We start from the raw sequence: 22,557 nt of genomic DNA on the forward strand, positions 1-22,557 counted from the left end.
CTGAAAAGTCAGAACCTCAGTGTAAGACGATAGCATAAAAGTAGGAACTGTTAAACTGTTGCCAACTGTAATGCCTCCAGACAATTGCAGGCTGGTGAATTCCGGGACAAGATATTGGTCAAAACATAGATCTTAAAGGGAGTATCCAAGGCATCTGTGATTTGTTACAGAGGAAAGCCTGGTCTTTGCTGGGATAGTACCACCTATTAGAAAAGTTGCCCTGGATTTTTTAACGATCTCCTGGAAACACAGCATCAAATTATTGAGAATGTTCAGCAGTATTTAATGATTGTACTCTGTTAGGAGCTAAAGTTTGCTTACATGTCAGAAAAAGAAAGAATATACATGAGGGAAAGGATAGGGGGAATGTCTGTTATTCCATTCATATATGGGGAGTGGTGTTCTCATTCCTCTCTCTCAAGCACACTGCATACTAGAAATGCTGCTGCCTGAGCTGAATGTTTCCCCCAATTACTAAACCATAAAAGATAAGCAGACACGCATTACTGCCACAATGGTGCCAAGTTTCAGGCTGAGTAGTATCTCACTGTTCTTTGGGGATACTGCCTTGAGCAACAATTATGACTCATTTTACACCTTCATCAGAAGAAAAATGCTATTAATGTATGGCCTACTGGGAGGCAAGTGCCAATGGAACCAAGACACAGCAGCCCCTTCTAAGGCTGGTTTTGACTGTTTGTTCAATTGCAGACGTTAATGTTTTCTGTGAAAATAACTTTTGTTATAAATCCATATCCAACTTTTATTTGATGAATGATGTAATGATGTGTTTTGAACTTCACCTTTTCAGGAGCAGGATTAACATCATTTTCCATTCTTGTGATTTAGATTTGGTAAATGCGGTTTTCATTCTTGTTTCATACAACTGCTTACTCACCCAAATACGTCATGTTCTGAAGACTAAAATTACTACAGACTTTGGTGACTTTCCAGCAACAAGTTTTCTTCTGGGAATAAGTTAGGAAGACAGAAGACCTCATTTCTGACCTCTGACATTACTACAGCTCTGAATCTCTTACAATATTGTCGTACTTCATTCATAGTATTTGTATTTAAAAATAATGTATAAATTTGGAAAGTTTGGAGAGTTATAAAATCAAACTTGAATCTGAAGTTAAGACAATGTTTTCTTATTGCTGTTTTAAATCATAGTATCATAGTATCATAGTATCATAGTCTGGAGTTGGAAGGGACCTTAGAGATCATCGAGCCCAACCCCCCGGGATTCGAGCCTCTGTGCTGCAGAGCGGCACTTCTACCACTTGCGCCACAGGGGGGATTCAATATCTAAGGAACAAAAAGAAACATTAGTTGCATACTATTTTAAAGTTAAAGATCCCTGCCACTCCCTAGAAAAGGAAAAACCTGAAACTTTGCTTCCCCCTATATCTGTGGAGTTTTGTTGTTGTTGCTGTTGTTTGCTGTTGCTGTGTTTTTCTTTCTTTATTGTTGTTCTTTGTCATTGCAGACTGTTTTTTGTTTTTTTTTAGAAGACCTTTCCATCTGGATATCCCATTCTCTTGACTGCCCTCTAAACATCCCTTTCTGCTTTTGTGTAATCTTGTCTTTTGGAACTCTGTAACATCTTTTTTTTTTTTTTTTTTTTTTAAGTTCTACTCTTTCTCATTCCAAAAAATTGCATGTATTTGTTGTAATGATGGATGCAGTGTTTTACAACCATGTCCCTTGTGCCCAGTGCTCATAACTCAGTACAATGTTTCACCTCACACCAACTTCCCTCCCTCCTTTCCTTCCCTTCTGTCAGACTGTTCCTGATGGCCAAGATGACCCTCTGACCCACATGCAACAAGCTGTTACTCCATTTTTCACAGTCCAAGCAAAACATTCCATTTTTGTAATTCCCAGAGGAAGCAATGAGTTATAATAATGGAGGGAAGGGAGAAAAAGCTGCCATTTGTTTCCACCTCTGGATGTTTTGGTTGCACAGAGGATGGTTTAGGTATTATTAGGAAAGGATGTTGTACTATTCTTAGATCTCAAAACAGGATAAAACTAAACAATTTCCATTTTTGTTTCTGTGTCTACAGATACAGAGACTATCTGTCTCATTCCTCTGGGCATGGAAACTGGTTAATAAGACACATTTTCATTTGGGGATTAAGGTGGACCTTTGGATAAGAATAAAAATGCACACTAGTCTCTTCTGAGGCTCATTTACCTGTATCACTTGCAATTACATATTAAAGGATCTCACAGTGAGCACAGCAGCCGGGCTGGAGCCAGCAGACCCAGTGGGTGCACAGACCACTCAGCTGCTACCAAGAGACTAATGGGTGCCATGGTCGCTTGCACAGATCTGAGCTCCTCAGATCCTCGAGATATCTCTGTATTTCACCATTAATGAGCACGGAGGACCATAATGATTTGGTAATTCAGTTTTAGGCCAATGTGGGTATACCTTTATAGCAGTGAAAGCAAAGGGTAACTGAATAGCAGATGCAGCTACATGGTATGTGCTGCAGGTTAATGCCATCGTGATGCCCTGCAGTCACAGTTAGCAATAGCATTTCATCTCTAGCACACTAACATGGATGAACAACATTCTTCACGGTTTAATACTGGATCTATTTGAGGATGAGCCCCTGAAAGGTGACTATTTTGTTTTATACTAGTAGAGCAGATGCATCTGAAATGTAGATCAGTTCCTAATATTTTATAAGGTAAAAAGTTCAGACTTTTTCTCCCTTTTTCTGCCTCGCATAGATCAAAATTTAATTCATCAGTTACAAATCATCAAGGACAGACTTGAAGCCAGGTTTATTTGACTGCTGTCAAAGATATATGCTGTTACTTACACCTACTGTACTGCTAATGGCATACCCCATGCATAGGAATCTGCTGACAAAGGATCGGCAGCTGGGAACAATCAGATACCACTGTCACATCCAAGCAGCTGTAACACTACCTTTCCCTGGAGAAACAGGTACTGTGGTGTTATTTGATTCAGGAAGCTAACACTGCTTTGACTGGTTCTGCATAACAAAGAATTAAATTGTAAGGTTCTTTCAAATGTCTCTGAGAAAGAAGTTATCAGATAGACCAGAAAAGATAAAATATCTTAATACAAAAGGAAGGAAGTGAGACAAAGTAATGAAGCAAAGACCTTCCAAACTTTTTCTATTATACTTATCTATGTGTTTTTTCTCAATTCTAGACTATTTCCTAGAAAAAGTCACCTGCAAGTACATTTGGCCAGCCAAATTTAAAGTCATTGTGGTTATGGTGCTTGTTTGAAACATTTGCTTTACACTGATATGGTAGCTTATGCCATAAAGAACCATTTAAAATTAGTACTAAGATTTTATATATGAAGAAATCATTGTATAAATAAAATTACAAAGTATAGACTTAAGGAAATAGGTCTCGACGTCTCAAAATGAAAATGAATGCTGTTGCTTTGAAGCATGCTAAATTAACAAAATTCTGCTACTGAACACCATGTTCTTGATTAAGTCTTGAGATGACACAATCTTCTTATTCTTTTTGGAAAAGATTGTGGTTTCTATCCATAGTAGCTGGGTAACAGGATGAATTTTGTCAGGCTATTTACATTTATTAGGGCAGAAGGTATTCACTTTTTCTAGATTTTTTTTCTACCATACAATCTCTGAATCAAAGAATCATAAAATATCCCAAGTAGGAAGGGATCCATAAGGATCACTGAGTCCAATTCCTGGCTCAGAACCACTCAAAATCAAGCCCTGTCTGTGAGCATTGCCCAAATGCTTCTTGAGCTCTGCCAGCCCAGGGCCATGATCACTGCCCTGGGGACCCTGTTTCAGGGCCCAGCCACCAACCTATGGTGAAGAACCTTTTCCTAACCCCCAGTCTAACCCTCCTCTGACACAGCTCCTTGCCATTCCCTTGGGCTCTGTTGCTGTCACCAGAGAGCAGAGCACTGCCCATCCACTCCCCTCATGAGGAGCTGCAGGTTGCCATGAGGCCTCCTCTCCTCTTCTCTGGGTTGAACAGAGGGACCTAAGCTATTCCTCTTACATATTGCCCTCTAGACCTTTCACCATCTTCCTTCTTTGGACATTTTCTCATAATTTTGTATCCTTTTTGTACTGTGGTCCCCAGAATTGCACATAGTACTAAAGGTGAGGCTGCACGAGTGCAGCACAGAGCAAGACAACCCTTTCAGTTGACCAGCTGTCAGTGCCATGCTTGATGCTCACCAGGATATGGTTGGCCTTCCTGGCTGCCTGGGCTCACTGCTGATTCGTGCTCAACATGCTGTCAGCCAAGATGCCCAAATCTCCTTCAGCAAGCCTTTTTTTACTGAATCTCTTTCCCTAGTCTGTACTTATAACCAGGGTTGTCCCTTCCCAGGTGCAAAATCCAGAACTTGCTCTTGTTGAACTTCATGTATTTGGCGATTGCTTTGTTCTCTGATTTGTCTAGCTTTATCTCCAAGGCTAATGTGAACATAATGGAGTGACATGAAACATTCTTCTTCAGTTAAGTTTAGCAAGTGGTTGAGCCAAACAGCTTAAATTTTAAACAAAAGGGTGTCTCCATCATTATTCTTAGTCTGGAGATTATTTTATGCTAATAAATTCCATACATTGCATATTGTGTCTAACCAGGGTTTGCTTTTTCTGGGTTGTAGTATCATTTCTATAGCAAAGTAGCACCTGCTACTGACATCAAGATGAGGTTGTGCACATCACTTAAAGATACGTATATGTGTATGCAAACTACACAAATAAGACCACAATCTACCTGAAACAGTACTGAAGCAATAAAATGCAGGTAACACATGGGTGAAATGTTTAGATCTTAAAAATTTTTTTTTTTTTCTCTGTATGTAAAACATTTGTATGCTTGGCAAGTGCTTTAGTAATACTACACTTGTTGCCCTGGTTCCAATACCTAAATGTTTATGTATTTTCCAAATGAAATGTGCTTCTTAAGACAGTTGTGCCGGTGTTCAGCTTCTTCTTCAAATTTATTGGACTATACATATTGTGCGTGAAAATTCATTCTTTAAGGATTACATTGTGTTTGCCAGAAACTGAGCTATTTCCAGTACATTTGAGTACTTTCCACAACTGGAAAACTAACTCTGGGTGTGAGATAAACAGAGAGAAAGAAAGCTTATAGCTGTTGATATTTCCACTAATAGGACTGACAGCTGGAAGTAAATGTGCCTGCAACAGCAAAGAGCACTGCATAACACTGCATAACACATTCAAAATTAGCTATTTATTTTTTACATATAGCAGATTTATGGCACATACTGGACAACAGACCAATGCATGTGCAACAGATATAAACCCTCTTATTGTAACTGGAGAAACACTTCAAAAGTTCCAAGATGCCACAAGTCACGAGGCTAAATGCACAGGGAAAAAGAAAGATGATATAGAAAACAAAGCAATATAGCATGATTTGCTGTTTTCCAGATATGCTTCTGATCTCCTAGCCCATCTGGTGTGGTAATGTCTCTATGGTGAACTCATCCAAATGGATATAACTTAATTGCTACTAATTTGTTATTTGGCTTTGCTAATTGGTCTAATAAAAACAATAATGTTAAATTCTCATACCTTCAGTTTTTTTATTAGAAAAAGGGTCGTTATTCTAGTTTTACATATGGACAACCAGACAGAAGGAAGTCCAAAAGTTGGGGCATTAGTATAACTTTCATTTCAGTTGTGCACCCCCACTGATTTGATGAGAACAAATGACACCAGAAATAAACCCCATAGTATATAATACATACATAAATTTCTACAAAACAGCCTTTCCAAGAGAACTGAAGAAAGCTGTAAATTGAGATGCAATGTGATTGTGTTGTCATCTGATGGTTCAAATTCTTGATAAGACTTCATTCTATGTCCCATCTATTTAGACTTTGGGCACTACATGTTGAGACAGAAAATAAAAATAAAACTTATTCCTTGGACACCTAACATGAAAATCACCTGAAATTATTAAGTGTCTTCCTCTTTCGCTTACCTTTTCCCTTTTAGCTGTATTTCTGCTGCTGCAGCTGCTCAGGACTGCCTCAGCCCTAGCACTCAGGTGCATTCCCTCTGCCCCATGCTGGGATCAGGGGGTCTGACAGAGCAGCCCCTGACCTTTGCATGCGTAGCAGCTCAAGCACTCAGCCAAGAAAGCCAAGCCCTGGGATCTGGTCTGTGAACCCAGTACAGTTTCTATTCACTTCTTTTGTTTTCAACTCATGTCTGGTTTCTGTCTTTGTTTCCAGAACCATTCACACATTTTTACATTGAGTAGACGTTGAAATAAAACAAATTACTTTCTTCCATTTTATGACCCCACTGAATTAGATCCCAATGATTAAGTCTCCCTTCCTAGAAGAAGCAAAATATGCATTTGTCACTTCTTTGGCTGAGGATGGGATTGAATTCTGGCCCCCTACTTTGTAAATACATATACCCACTAAGAGGATACATTAAGGGTGGAGGGCACCACTTTCTATTGCTTTACCATCAGTATCTCAGGAAAAAGAGCGCACTGGCTCTTTCAAAGAACATTTTATTGTGTCTGCACTCAGATCCTGAATAGGAATAACCTCTCCCAGGTTATTTCCACCTTTTTTTTTTTTTTATACTGTGATGCTTGTACAACCTGAATCCTCAAAGTTTAAGTCTGGGCTGTCTGTTCACATTGGTGATAAGCCAATTAAAAGCCAGGTTGGTAAGAATGGGTAAACATAGCAAAAAGGTGGACAGTGTGATTTGACTGGTCGGGGGGGGGGGTGACTCTAAGGCAAGAAGGGCACTACAGAGCTGAAGAGCTCAAGTATTGCTGCCAAGTGTTGGAAGAAGATGCTGGCAAGAATTAAAACACTTGGATTTAATTAGATGAAAGTGAGCCATAAAGAGTGTTTGTTTGATCTTGACTATTATCCCAGCATTATAGAAATACAGAGCTAGACAAGACTTCCAGACACTGTATGGTAATTCTAATTTATCATTCATACCCATTAGAAGAGTCAGTACACATGCTTTTCTGGTTTGCTTTTGAAGATATACAATAATAGAAACAACACATCCATCTCACACATTTCATTCTTTTTATCCTTCCTTATTTCTAGGAATTTCTTCCTATCAGTTAACCTGAATCTCTTTGTAGTTGAAATCCCTGACACATTGCCTTTGTCTGTGAACCCAGAAAACAGATTTTTCCTTATTTCTTCATGGAGTAATATGAAACAGTTCTTGCTTTCTTGGAGACTGTTATGATATCTTTCCTCAGTTTTCTGTTCTGTAGTCAAAACAAGCCAAACTTTGGGTAGTAAATCAGATCAGACTCTCAGATCAGTCTCTTTGGTGTTGTGTCTAAAGCTGACATGTTTTTGTAGCTAAGGCTGTCCTAATACTGAATTGACTGAATGATTACTTCACATTTCTTATTTTTGTTTATGTATTTCAATATGCTGTTTGTCTTTCTTACAAGATTCTTTTCATAAAGAACTGCACATGGCTTATTTCACAGCTTATGTTTCTGCAGCTGCTGATTTTCACAAGTGTAAAAGCTTTGTTTGCTTGCTTGTTTGTTACTTTTCCTTTCTTATTATGTTCTTTTTTAGTCTGCCCTATCATCAATTTATTATCTCACTCTCTCAGAATTGTCTGTAAATTTTGCAAGTCTTTTTTTCTATCATCATCTATGTCTCCATAAAAATATCAAGCAGTTCTAGAACAAGAAGTAAACCACTACAAATTACATAACCTTCCATTTTGCTAGCCTGGAAGTTACAGATACATACTAATGACAAAATGACAACTAGGAATGATAGCCTGAACTCTAAAAGTTAGGAGGCTTGAGAAATATTGCATTCCTAGGAAAAATGCAATTTCTGTAAGGTCAAACTTCACATAAAACTGCCGAAGTTGGTGAAGAATCTCTGAGGAATTCCTGTCTGACCTTAAATTAATGAGAACCACGTTAACTGTGGCGATTTGACAGACCGAATTTTCACAGATCAGATAGTAATTGGAATTAAAGATACAAAACTGTAGAAAATGTTCTGGAAGATGCAGACTTAAGCACATGCAAAGCTTATGTCAGTCTGCATTAGCCTGCAGTAATCACTTAAATCATGAAAACATTGGAAGGAAAGCAAGAGGTGTGTACATGAGGCATATTGCAAGGTGGAACAGAAATCTGGAAGATGTGTGCTGTAAAACTCACTCAAAAGAAACAGCAAAAGCAAGGTGTACAAAATAAATAAATAAATAAACAAATAATAATACAAAGATAAAGGCTCAAAAGCTGCCCAGAATTTGGAAAATATAAGAACAGTGAGAAAGCAACTTCAGAAAAGTTTAGCACCAAGAATAAGAGAAGCAGAAGCAGGAAAATGTGAATTAAATATATGACTAGAATGTTTAAGGGACAATTCAGAATGGAACAAAGAAAAAGTACACAGAAACTCTGAATGTCATCATCACATCTTTCTTCAGTGATCTAAAAATTAATTTTATCTTCTAAGCTAGATGCTCAGTCACCACCTACAAGCAGTGGTAAGAAACAGATACGTGCACTAAAAAAGAAAAGATTACTTAATCCTGCAGGATGGAAAATAGGCAATTGTGGAGCAGATTGAAATGGGACCCAGTAAGATACATACAATGGAGAAGGTGAATAAGAAAAAAATATTTTTTCTAGCAAATATCCATGACAGAATTTGGAATCCGGTGCAGAAACAGATGAGCAGTGCAACCATCTTCCACATACTTAACTGCAGGAGAAGCAGAAGTGGAACTGTGATTTGTAATTACAAGATTTTCAGTTATGAAGGAAGTTTTAACATATATCTATCCCTTAACACTTACACAAGCAGGAGGTTGTTAAACTGAGGTGGCCAGATGGAGAGCAGGTAGAAGACAGGAGATAGAGAAGGCTGATCCTTCTTTTAGGATTTCATGTGTCACATTGGGTTTTCACACAAACAAGCTATGCTCTGTTGTGAATCCTCAGATATCCAGTTGACATCTTATGCTAGCTGAATTAGGCTAATAACTTCAAAAGGTGAATCAATACCTTACGTTTTTCTGAGTACAAGACAGCCGGAGTCTCCTTTTCTGGAGTTATTCAAAACCTGTCTAGCTGTCTATCTGTGTGACCTGCTGTAGGGAGCCTGCTTTAGCAGGGCATTGGACTTGTTGATCTCTGGAGATCCCTTCCAACCTCTACAATTCTTTGATTCTGTGTGTTCAGGGTATTTTCAGTACTACTCCGCATAAAATCTGTCTAAAGCATCAAGCTGACAAACCTGTAAAGCTGTAGGCTTGGTTTAGTTGTGTTTGGACTTGATGATCTTGAAGGTCTTTTCCAACCTAGCAATGATATGATTCTATGATTCTAGGTCCAATGATGCCGTTAATAATGCTGTGGAAATTATAGTATTTCATTCCACAAGTTACTTTTCCGCTTAGTACCAATATTCATCAATTTTATCATATGTGAAAGGTTCTGTCTCTATGTAGGTGAAATAAGGCTGCTTTTTTTTTAAACACAGAAAATATTTGTTCATTTCCAATACATTATTCTGACAATTTCCTTTGTAAAATACCAAACAAGTCAAAACAAATACAAGAAAATCATTGGGATATTGTTCTAGGCCAATAAAAAGAAATACACTTGGAAGCAGTTGGCATGCTGTTATGTGACATTTCTTACTGGAGGAGGAGGCTGAAGCAAAGAAAATTAGTTAGTCTTATTCCTACTTTTCAGTGGATGAAGCCAATATTGTTTACACAGTATCTTCACTGGCAGGAAGGCAGCAGTCACTTTTTTTTGAATCATACACGAAAACTTGCAAGAATTTGAAGCACTTATAGTTCATATATATAGGACTTATGTGTATGTATTTACACATGGTCTGGAAATCAACTTTTAACAATGAGATGTTAAGTCCCCATAGTATGATGAGTGCAATTCATAACACTGCTCAGTCTAAAAATATTTCTGTTATTTTTTTGGAAGTCTAGCAACAGAAATGCATCCAAGATACTCTGTACTACTGGAAAATGAAATGCAGTTTTGCTTTGTGTTTATTTTAAAAAAAAAATAATAATACATATAATGAAGTATTATTGGACTCTGCTGACAGGTTTGGGGAAAAGATGTTAAAAAGTTAAATTGCATGAAATTTAGCTAAGCAGTAACTAAATGAAAAGTGAAAATAGAATGCAAATTAACTATGCCCTAAAATGCCCTGTGATTATGGGAACAATCACAGCTTGCTCAGGAAGGATTTCAAAGCTCTCTTTTATAAATCTCTTCATAAACATGTACTGACCAGTGCAGTGACAGAGGTCAAACAGACCAAACGTGTTTTATTATTGCATAGTGAGTCACATTTACCTCTGCAAACACTTATCCAATGGGAATACATGGAACAGTCTTGACTGTTAATACATAGCCAAGTGTGCTTGGCCTCATGGAAAACAATCACTAGCTAAGCTGCAAACTATAAAGAAGTAAAACCTACTGTTTACTGACCTTGCTTCAGCACTGTGCTTCCACTTTATCAATCTTCATGATAACTGTAATACTCAGTTTCACTGGATATTCCTTGTCTACCAGTGAACTACTTCAAGCAGTAACCGTGAGTTAAATCACAGAATCATAAAATGGCTTGGGTTGGAAGGGACATTAAATACCATCCAGGACTGCCACCCACCAGCTCAGACTGCCCATGACCCCATTCAACCTGGCCCTGAGCACCTGCAGGGATGGAGCACCACAGCTTCACTGGGCTGTGCCAGGGCTTCACTATCCTTTGAGGTGATAGTAATGAATAATACATAATTTATTCATCTTTATTATTGCAACTTTCAATCAGCAAGTGAAAAAAAAAAAAAAAAGTTTTTTCCTTGTATTTTATTATTGTTGTTTGTTTTTTTGAAGAGAAGGTTTTGAGAAGAGAAGGTTGCGGGGTGACCTCACTGCAGCCTTTCAATACCTGAAGGGAACTTACTCCCAGGAGGGGAGTAAACTCTTCGAAAAGGCTGATAATAGCAGGACTAGGGGAAATGGCTTTAAGTTAAAAGAAGGAAGATTTAGGTTGGATGTTAGGGGGAAGTTCTTTACTAGGAGAGTGGTTAGGTCCTGGAACAGGCTGCCCAGGGAGGTTGTGGATGCCCCGTCCTTGGAGGTGTTCAAGACCAGGTTGGACAGGGCTCTGGGCAACCTGATCTAGTAAATGTGTATGTTTGGTGGCCCTGCCAGGCAGGGGGGTTGGAACTACATGATTCTTGAGGTCCCTTCCAACCCGGGTCATTCTGTGATTCTGTGATTCTGTGATTCTGTGATTGTTTGTTGTTGTTTGAGTTTGTTTGTTTTATTTTTTTTCTTGTAAAATGTGTTGTGCATTTCTGATATTTCCCCAGAACATAAAATGGAAAGTTTTGATGCAGATCCATGATTTTACTTGCTCATGGTTATAGTACTATGATAGAAAAGGCCTTGAAATCCTTACTTATTTATTTAACTACTGTGTTTCTTTTCCAGAATAATGCACAGACTGCACAGACAATCTTCTTTGTAGGATACCTGAAGAACGTGTTGGTAACTTGGTCACTAGATATGTCCTAGAAGTCAAAATTAATTTAAATACTATGTTGAATCCCAAGGACTTGAAAATACATGCAAATATTTATCAAAGATCTCTGATATTTCAAAGGTAATTACAATTAATCAGAACAGCTGATTTGAGCACCTATATTTCAGCAATATAGAGGAAACAACTGACTGCACCTACAAAAACAAATGTAATGAAGTGAATTTGTATCCTTGGAAACTGGCATAAAACAACTGATACTTTATAGAGCTTGGATGGAAAAGATTGCATAATAAATGGAAATCTGTTTGCTATAACTTATCTCTGAAAACATCTGGTATTTCTTATTAAATGTGACTAGTGGTACTTTGAAATACACAAGACACTTTCATCAAATTATCATTGTTTAAGTTGCTAACTCTAATGCTAAATACATGAGTGAACCAAGACAGATTTCCTTCAGTAGTAGTTATTGTCCATATTTAGTGTTTGTCATTCTGATGATCAAAAAGGCCAGTGGTATTTCAGGATAGCTACATCAAACCTGGCATAGGTTCATCCTGAAGTTATGCTACAAAGAAGCTGCTTGAGAAGACAGGATTCATTCTTACCGACCCTGGACTGCTGACAACCTTTGTTACTGAAGTCCTCCAAGCCATTCCACTGCAGGCTGATGATCAGAGGTTCAGCTTAGCAGCATATTGGAAGGTGCTGAGGAGGACTTGCTGCCTCGTGAACTGAAAAAATGTTGCACCTCATAATGTTCCAGTCTACAATATCAGGGTAAGAGTTACAAATGAGGCAGAATGAGACCAGAAGGGGACTTCCCTCCTTTAGATTGTTTGCCTTTGTAGAAATGAGATGTCTTCTCTATCCACAGTTTCTCAAAGATGTCTTGGAGGTGATTTCCACTCATATTTCCCTTCCATATGCAGCTTCATGAATAATAACGCTTTTCCTCAAACTGAAATGTAGATGAAAGTCTATCGTGAAACTAACAAAACAGTCCTGTCCAATATGGCTCATTAACAGCTACAAGTGTGCATTGAAGTTTGTTTTTCCTTTTTTTACAAACTTAAGTCCAATGAAATAGAACTCTCATCACTCATCTGAAGTTTGAAACTAACTGCTAATATAAGTTACAGCTACCATCTGATTTTCTGCATAATGCCTTGGAAATGGTGCGCTCTCATTCTGGCATCCTAGCCTGCAGCTGTCTCAAAACCATCAGAAACTGTATGGTAAGGGCCTAGTGTACCCATTTGGCTTTTATGGGATCAATAACAGCTACACAGCATGCTGAAAGGTTGCCATGTGTCTAAAGGAAGCTGACAAGTGATCAGTTGTCAGGATTCATTCTTTTCTCCTTACAGCTCTTGATAACAGCTGCACAAATCAGTTACTTAGATAATCTTGCTATCCAGAATCATGAAGGATGGTAAATGCATTATCTCAGTCAAGAGCTGCCCTTTGCTTTCTCAGTTTCTAAAAAGTCAGCATACATGCCAGGTTCCCAGGCTAGACACCTTTCATGAATATGTAAGCTTGCTGCTGCTAGGACTTCATGAGCTATTTGGTGTCCAATAATCTCAACTGCATTTCCAGGCTCATAAAAAATTTCAACATTACCAAAGATCTGTGACTGGTATATATTTGTCTTAGGTTTTGATCAGACAAAATTTGGTCCAGATCTTACATTAGATCAATACTGGTACATTCATACAATGTTCATCAGCTCAAGTCTGCAAATCATTATTTCTGATCTTTCTTTCAGCATTCCCTAATCTGAAGTTCTAACAAATCCTGTTGAAAAATCTGCTGACCTGAAGCTGAAGCCTGGTCAGCACACACTGGGGGCCTGGGCTTTGGTCATTGGTCATGTCAGTAAAACACACCAAGTAAATGACAGTACCTGACCCCGAGTGCTATTATTTGGCATAATATATAAACAGTGTAATAAATAAGAATGTGCAAGAAGAGACAAAGAAAGAAATTATAAGAAAGCTCTGATAATAGCTATTTGGTTTTTGTGGTTTTTTTAGTACAAAGAAAAAAAAAGTATCAAATTCTTAATCACAGTGACTGAAAAATAAGCTTTGAATGTTGTCAAAAGACACTGAACTTCTCTGTCTAGTAATTCTTCTTTCAGATGAATTCTGCACTTGTTTTATTTTGTTTTTATTTAATATTCTTTTGCAGTTAATGTTCTTCCAGCAGCTGATTGTCAAACACCAAATTGGCCTCTCAATCAAAACCAAACCAAACCAAACCAAACCAAACCAAACCAAACCAAACCAAACCAAACCAAACCAAACCAAACCAAACCAAACCAAACCAAACCAAACCAAACCAAACAAACACCTAATTAGCCAAATATTCTGCTATCCACTGTAACAAGGGCACCACAGACATCACATGGTATTGCTCAGAACTTTATCTTAATTCATATTATTGAAAAGTACAGCCAGAGAACTGGTTTGTATTTCATTTAATCCATCATTTTCTACTTATTTTTGAAGGGTCATTCTAACTTGCGTAAGTAGTGAATACCTCTGTCACTTCAGATGGAATGCTGAAAATCTGTTTTTTTCTTTATTTTTTCTTTTTTTCTTTCTTTTTTTTTTTAATAAGCAATTAATGCTGTATTTACCATTCTTCAAGATGAAATTATTTAAATAATAATATTTTATGACTGCCAATTACTTGTAAATACATTGCTAGATCAAGATGAATGGCTGCTCTACCGAAGAAGACTGAAGTTGTACTTATGCTATTTTAAGATAAAGTTATACATTCATCAAATACTGAACAATATCAGCAATTTCTACTTCTGTTCTGCTTTTATCCTTTCACCTTCACAATGTTACTAAAAATTCATAAAAGGGAAAAAGTACTTTCAAGGAATACTTTTCCATTAATGACATGTTGGATTAGATCCTATGATAACACTTCCATCCTGTGAAATGTCCAGGACTTAAAAGCAATAACAGACAGTAACTTCTGAAAATTCATAGAATGATAGAGTTCAAGATCAAAAAGTGGTTTTTGTGGACACTAAATATGATATCTGCGCTACTGGAACTAAGACTAATAACATCTTTTGGAGTAATGAATATTGCAGACAAAAATAATGGATAAGAAAATACAGAGCATCTCACAAAGAAATAAAAGATTAAACCATTTGGTTTTCCAAAGGGTGAGACAGTAAAAAGAGAGAAAACATGGCTGTTATTCACACAGATTCATATTTTGTCTAATTTTATTTACGTAATTATCCATAGGTATCTGGGATCCAGTGTAATAATTTTTCCACTGAATATTTCAGGCACTAAATCAAGTCATTATACAATGAACACATTCTTTTTTAGTTATTTTTATACCGTTTCTCAAAAGTCCTCACCCAAATACCTATACAGCTCGCTGAACTGCAGCCTGGTAAACGTTATGATATAACAAAGATAGAAAGATCTGTGTCAAAAAAACTGCACTGTTTGCTGATTTGCAGGCACTGTGTTTTGATGTTGACTTGGTTACAGTGTGTTGACTCATGTCTCAATTCTTCAAAACCTTATATGGTCAAATATTACTGCATACAAACCATTAAAAAGAAAAGGTTGATGTGCTTTGCTGAAGACATGGAACAATGAAAAAAATACTGTTTCTTCCTTCTTCCTTGATTTCCCACTAGGAACTGAGGAGCAATACAACAGAGATGCATCTTTAAAGTTCTTTAAATTTAAAGTTTGAAGTTGCTTTGGTGGTACTTTGGTTCATACAGAAGATGCTAAAAGCCAGCTGTACTTAGGAGAGAAAAATCTTCAAGGCCGGAAATGACAGAGCTCATTTAATCCTGGATGCTGAACAGTTGAGGAGGAGGATCTCAAAACTAAACTAGGACACTGAGAATTGAGATGCAGCTTGCACAGAGTATTATGAAAGCACATGGGAGAAATATTCATAATTTGTTGTGCCAACAACTGTTTGGTTATGGACAGCTGATACAGAAGAGGAAAAATAAAACAGCAATCAGCATTTCAGAAATGTGTCAAATTTAATTCTTCATCCTTTCCAAGGCTGCATCTCAAGATGGAGTAAAGATTTAAATATTAAGGTTGTGTAACATTCTTGGATTTCTTTTTTTTTTACACAGATCGCAATGGAAAAGGGGAGTTGAGATTTGCACATACCCTTACATTATGGAAGAACTCAGGAATTAATCCTGGTAGGTTCTTATCTGAAATACAGTATGCTCTTTCTTATTCTGTATCCTGGGACACTGCCACTCCTGGACAAGTAAGTGGTCAGAATGGAAGGAGAGTGGGGTGAATATATTTGAGCCCCAATCAACAGAAGTGTTTCCAAATCCATCTGGGATTTAGGCATCCACCTGAAGTGAATGAAACACCATGGTGCCTTAATATTATCAGCTTTTCATTGTCAACAGGCAACACATTTTGCTCCTGGATAATCTATGCCTCATACCCATGTTGGCTAGCCAAAGTCTGTCAAGATTGATCATATCAGGCATAATGACTTTTTTGTGTGCATATTTGGCCACTGAGTCCCAAACAATGCACAGCCAAAGATATGCAACACAAACCTAATAAGCCCTGCTGAGCTTCTCCCAGCCCTCATAGAATGCAGTGTGAGTACAATATAGAACAAACTGAGCAGAATTCTGGTGGAGCTCACTCAGATCCAGAGCAGTAGCATTACTCAGTCTGTCCTACTTCATTTTAGTTTAATGAAGAGCAGACAATGGGAGCCAGAGATCTGATGGCCTTGGCACTGTGAGGCACAATGCACCATGGACATCCTGGAAGTTTCATCTCCCAAGTCCTGTTTCAAGCATGTTCTGATGACTGCATGTCAGGAAACCTGGGTGTTTACTATACCTCTGTGTTCCCCCATTGCCTTGGTACAGTTATCCAGTTCTGCACAAAAAGATCTCTTCTGCCTCAGAGCCCTACTCCAGGTGCCCAGGGACCTGCAGGTAAGCCCTGTGTGGATCTGAAAATGGACAACTTGTCCTGCAGTGTCTGAAATGTGCCACAAGTATCTGAACTACGGAGAAAAGAAAATAAAATTTAAATTTGTTTCAGTGAGACGAGACATCCTATGGGCAAATGGAGGTACTGAAAAATAACCCATGAAAATCATATTTGTTGCAGGGCAGGTAATGAACAGTTCTTTCCAAAGCAGCAAGTGGAAGCTTTCCATCTACCCACCATATACAAACAGACATTGTCAAATTTTGCTTTAAAGCAGAAATGGGAATGTACCCTTCCAAGTTGAGAGAAGTGGCAGTGCGATTCAAAACCATCCCTGCTTCTTCCATATGATTACTACATATTAGAATAATTTATCAAAGTCTGTGGAGAAAGAAGTTTGAGTCTGTTTTTCTTCATTTGGCTTGAGAGTGTTTTTCAGATGGTGATCAAAACAACCCGTATCCTGCCCCTGTGGAAAATACATTTATACTTAAGATATGCAAAACAGGATATGACAAAATTCTGGAGCAAAAGTACAGTGCTGCTGATACATGAGGTTCTGGTATAAATCATTCCTCAGCTCTGGGATTCATGTTGGAAACTGCTCAGATAGATGATCTGATGCTTCTAAAGTCTAAAAGAATAATTATAAATGAGGACAAAAAGGCACTGATTTGCAGTAAAAAATGAAGTCATATATTAAAAGTACTTGAAGTAGTCAAGTACTCATCAGGATCTGTAATTGCAACATATAATCTACCCTGGGATCATCTCCAGCAAGTAAAATAATTATAATATGCAGCCATTTAATTAGAGCTTTCCAATTTGGCCATTTATTAAAAACTTCTAGTTAATAAGCTACAACACCAATTTGCATTCCATCTTACACACTTCAGCAGCTGCTTTTTGCTACCTTCTCACAGTCACAGTCTCGTGTGAGTTGGAAGTGACCTTAGAGATCATCGAGTCCAACCCCCGGGATTTGAGCCTCCTGTGTAGCAGAGCGGCACTTCTACCACTTGAGCCACAGGGGGGATTCGAACCCGGGCCTCCGGTGTTGCAAGCGGCATTCCTACCACTGCGCACCAGAGGCACAGCGGAGGGAAGCATTTTTAGCAAGTCTAAATTTAAACAAGTGACATAGATTAATCAAAATAAAGCATCATTCAAATGCCATAAACTGTTTCTAACACCAAGTAAGCTTGTTTTATGTTTTTATACTTTTTATACATATATATAAATTCTTATCATACTTTTGTCTATAGCCCTTAACTGTATCATACTAAAGCAACAATAAAGCCAGGTTTTCACCTTCTATGAAATGAAGCTTTAACACTAGACTGAACTTGGAGGATGCACTTGTTCCCAAATATTCGTCTTTTCAAACTTCATTCTGACTAGGAAAAGATTATGTTTCCAACTTGAAACAAAGACAAGTTAACTACAGTGAAAAAACCATAGGACCCAAGATCTATGCTGTTTCATGACTCCTGTTTTAATTTCTTGGCCCTGGGCTGATACCTGAAAACTGGTAGTGGTTTAGGCTTTATGACCAGCACCTGAGATATAATTATGGCAATGTGAAGGGCTTGGCATCTGCTGACTGCTGGTTGAGAAGCACCATTGGATGCTGAATGTTGATTTTTGGTTACTGCAGGCACCATTCCCAACTTGTGGCACAGGCTGTAACCACCCACTAAGAGTGGATGACCCCATCTGTTATAGTCATTAAATGAGACAGACATTCTTTTAAATTCATCTGTTTCAGTAGAAAACAAATGTTTACACTAAATAGTCTGCAAGGAGCTTGGTAATCCAGAATCATTGCCTCTTTTCACTGCAGCAATTCCAGCTTCAATTGTCTACCTCCTGACATGTTGCCTGTACAGATCCGGACATCAGTCTTATCACACCGTAGCAACTTATTTTATGAATTGCAGTAAGTTTTAAGTTGTGCATTAGTGCTAAATACTTAGAACAATTGTCACTTTGTTCAGAAGGACAACTCAAGTACCTGAAGTTCTGTTTAGGCTCCAGCATTCTTTGTCAAATCAATCATTTAGTGTAAGTTCTTAGCAAGAATCAAATTTCTTCCTTTCCAACAGAATGCAGAACAGTAATGATTAAACAAAATCTCTTAATATATATATAAAAGCATAAAATGTAAGATAGAAGAAGCATACGAAATCTTTTAGTTAAAAAAGCTATAAAAACTTGCCTAGATGTGCAGTCCCAAACATGTTCTGAAGTTTTAAAATCCACAATATGTAATGATTTCAAATAATGCAAGACAAGCACAAGAACTTGAGAACAGATCATAGGATCACCAAGGTTGGAAAAGACCTTTAAGATCATCCAGTTCAACTGCCCACCAATCACCAATGGTTCTCTAAATCATGTCCCTCAATACAACATCTAAACATTCTTTGGACACCTCCAGGGTTGGTGATTCCACCACCTCCCTGAGCAGCCCATTCCAGCTCCTGACCACTCTTTCAGAGAAGTAGAATTTCCTAACGTCCAACCCAAATCTACCCTCATGTAACTTGAGTTACAAGTGTATCACCAGTTACATGAGAGAAGCCAACTTCCAGCTTACTACAGCTTCTCTTCAGGTATAGAGAGCAGTAAGGTCTCCCTTGAGTTGCCTCTTCTCCAGGTTGAACAATCCGAGCTCCCTCAGCCACTCGTCATAAGGCCAGTACTCCAGACCCCTCACCAGCTTTGTTGCCCATCTCTGAACACGCTCCAGGGACTCAATATCTTTCTTTTGGTGAAGGGCCCAAAACAGAACACAATACTTGAGGTGTGGCCTCACCAGAGCTGAGTACAGAAAGACAATCACTTCCCTGCTCCTGTTGGCAACATTATTTCTGATACAAGCCAGGATGCCATTTGCCTTATTGGTCACCTGGGCCCATGGCTGGCTCATGTTTAGCTGAGCAATACCCTCAGGTCGATTTCTTCCACACAGTCTTCCAGACACTGCTCCAAGGCTCTAGCACTGCCTGGGGTTGCTGTGGCCAAAGTGCAGGACCCAGTACTTGGTCTTGCTAATCCTCATCCCATTAGCTTCAGCCCAGCAACCCAACCTGTCCAGATCCCTCTAAAGGGCCTTCTTATCTCCAAACAGGTAGACAGTTTCATCTCCCAACTTGGTGTCATCTGCAGACTTACTAAAGGTGTACTCAATGCCCTCATTCAGGTCATTAATAAACACAATTAACAGGACAGGCTCCTACTCACGTCCAGTTGCCAGCTAGATTTAACTCAATTCACCACACTCTCTGGGCCAGTTCATGCAGCCAATTCTTTGTCTAGCAAAAAGTGTACATATCCAAGCCATGGGCTGCCAGCTTCTCCAGGAGAGCACTGTGGGAGACAGTATCAAAGGTTTGTTAAAGTCAAGGTAGACTTTGTCAACAACTTTTCCCACATCCACTAGGCAGGTCACTAAAACATAGGAGATCAAGTTGGCCAATCAGGATCTGCCATTCTTGAACCCAGGCCTGATCCCCAGAGTATCACACACACACTGAATGATTTCCCTCAAAACAACCTGCTCAGCCTTATCCTTAGTGGTCACGTTCCTAGCCACAGACAGTAAGACATGGAAATACTCCTTGGTCTTCCTCTTACTGTTAACATATTTGTAAGCAAGTTTCTCATTATCTTTTACCACAGCAGCCACCTTGAGTTCAAGCTGGGCTTTTGCCTTTTGAATTGGAAATGCTAAGTCACAGCTTGAAACAGTGATTGAGCACCTGGCAGGAAGTCAGGGCCAACCCAGGGAGCTCTGGTGAGTGGAATGTATGGAGCCAGCATCCACCCCTTCTGAGACCCCATTTAAGTGTTGACAGTGGAAGCAAGGGTGTCTTGTTGGAGATCCATCAAATTACAGTGTTATGTCTTTCTAATTTTCTATCTTGTTCCTAGCAACTTTTTTGTATGCTCCCTGAGTTGCCTGTCTCTTCTTCTATAGGAGGTAAGTTCTCTTTTTCTCCTGGAGTTTTAGTTCTTTGTTCATCTACTTCAGTCTTCTTCCCTGCTGGAACATCTTGTGATTCAGTGGGGAAATCCTGCTCCTGCATAATTAAGACTTCCTAAGGAGTAATCCACCTTCCTGGATTCCTTTACTCTCTAAGGCTGAATCCCAAGGGACCTTCTCTACTAGTCTCCTGAACAATTCAAAGTCTATTTTCTGGAAGTCCAAAATAGCAGTTATGCTGTCCCCTCTCTTGATTCTATTGAGTATTGAGAACTCTACTGTTTTGTGATCGCAATGTCTAAGATAGCTCCTGATCTCCACATCTCCCATCAGACCTTCTCATTTTTGGTATAGCAGGTCTAGTAGAACATCTCCCTTGGTGAATTCTCTGGAAAGTTATTCTGTATAAGCTCTAGAAACCTCTTAAACTGCTTCTTCTGTGCTCTGATGTATTCTCAGCACAGATGGGGGAATTCAGCTTTCCTCTACTGAGGACAAGGGCTGGAGATCATGCAACTTCTGCCAGCTGCTCATAGAACTCTTTATTTGTGTCTTCATCCTGGTTGGGCAGACTATAACAGGCCCTCCCCTGGATGTTTGCCTTGTTGGCCCTTCCCCTGATCCTTACCCACAGAGATCCAACATTATCATCCTCAGCCACATCAATGACATCAAAACACTCTCTGACATAGAGAGCCCTGCTATCACTTCTCTTTTCTTGCTTGTCCTTTTTGAAGAGCTTGTTGCCATCCATTGCAGCACTCCTCTCATGGTGGTGATTCTACCATGTTTATATAATGACAACTAAATCATAGTCTGCCAGCTGAACAGTGGCTTCCAGCTCCTCCTGTTTGTTGCCTTTGTGTAGGGGTACTTCAGCTGATCCACTTGCCTCACCTCTACTCCCATTATCATTCCTCTAGGCTCATCTCTAGCAGTCCTGGTTTTATTCCCTTCCCCCTTCATATCTATTTTAAAGCCCACTCCACAAGCCCTTCCAGCTCCTGGGCTATGATCTGTTTCCCCCTTTGAGACAGGTGAAGACCCATTAGCAGACTTCAGGCTGAATACTGAGTAAACTGCCCCATGATCAAAGAATCCAAAATTCTTGCATTTGCACCATCCTCTCAGCTATGTGCTTACAAGATGGGTTTTTTTGATTCTCTCAGTGTCCTTCCTTGCCAGTTAAAGAACAGAGGAAAGTGTTACCTGTATGCCTGCTCTATTAACTAACTAACTGCCCAGTCCTCTGAGATCATTTTTGATAATCCTTAGGCTTCTATCAGTGACCTTATCACTGTGGGCCAGAACTATTAATTAAGCATGAAAATCAGGGAGGAGGATCAGAGTAGGGCATTTTCTAGAAATATCCCTGACCCGGGCACCAAGGAGGCAGCACACTACCCTGTGGGTTGGGTAAGGCAAACATGTAGAGCCTTCCATTCCTCTCAAAATGGAATTTCCTATGACAATCACCCTTCTTTCCTTCTTGGTGGAGGCAGTCTTGAGGTGTGAAGTTTATCACCTCACCCTAGTCAACCTTGCAGGTATATTTTAATAAAGAAACTATGTCCACAACCAGAATTGTCAAAGTCAGGCAGTTCCATATGTTCAGCTTGTAGGACAGAAACTTTGCTGTTGTGGGTGACTTACCGTTCCTCTCTGTCTTTGTATGGATGTGTGTTGGGTTGACAAAGAAAAGCTGTCTCAGATCTAATTTTTTTTCCTTTGCAGAAGATATTAGATGCATACTATTCTATGATCTCTGCAAATTTTATTGACAAAAACATCTGAAAATGTTCTGGGAGAGAAGCAAGCAGCAATGGAGTTAATTTACTCACTGAAGTGATTTAGTCTCCGACACAAACTTTTCCATATGGTCTTTAATATATGAAATCCCAACTAAGCCAGTTTCCAGAAGCAGTGGAAATGAGATTACTAAATTCAGCATGTTGGTCTAAGATGGAGGGAAGCTTGTACTTAAATGAGGA

This window comes from Coturnix japonica, chromosome 1, assembly GCF_054131305.1.
Source record: "Coturnix japonica strain WE chromosome 1, WE-NBRP24, whole genome shotgun sequence".
NCBI classification, from domain to species: Eukaryota; Metazoa; Chordata; class Aves; order Galliformes; family Phasianidae; genus Coturnix; species Coturnix japonica.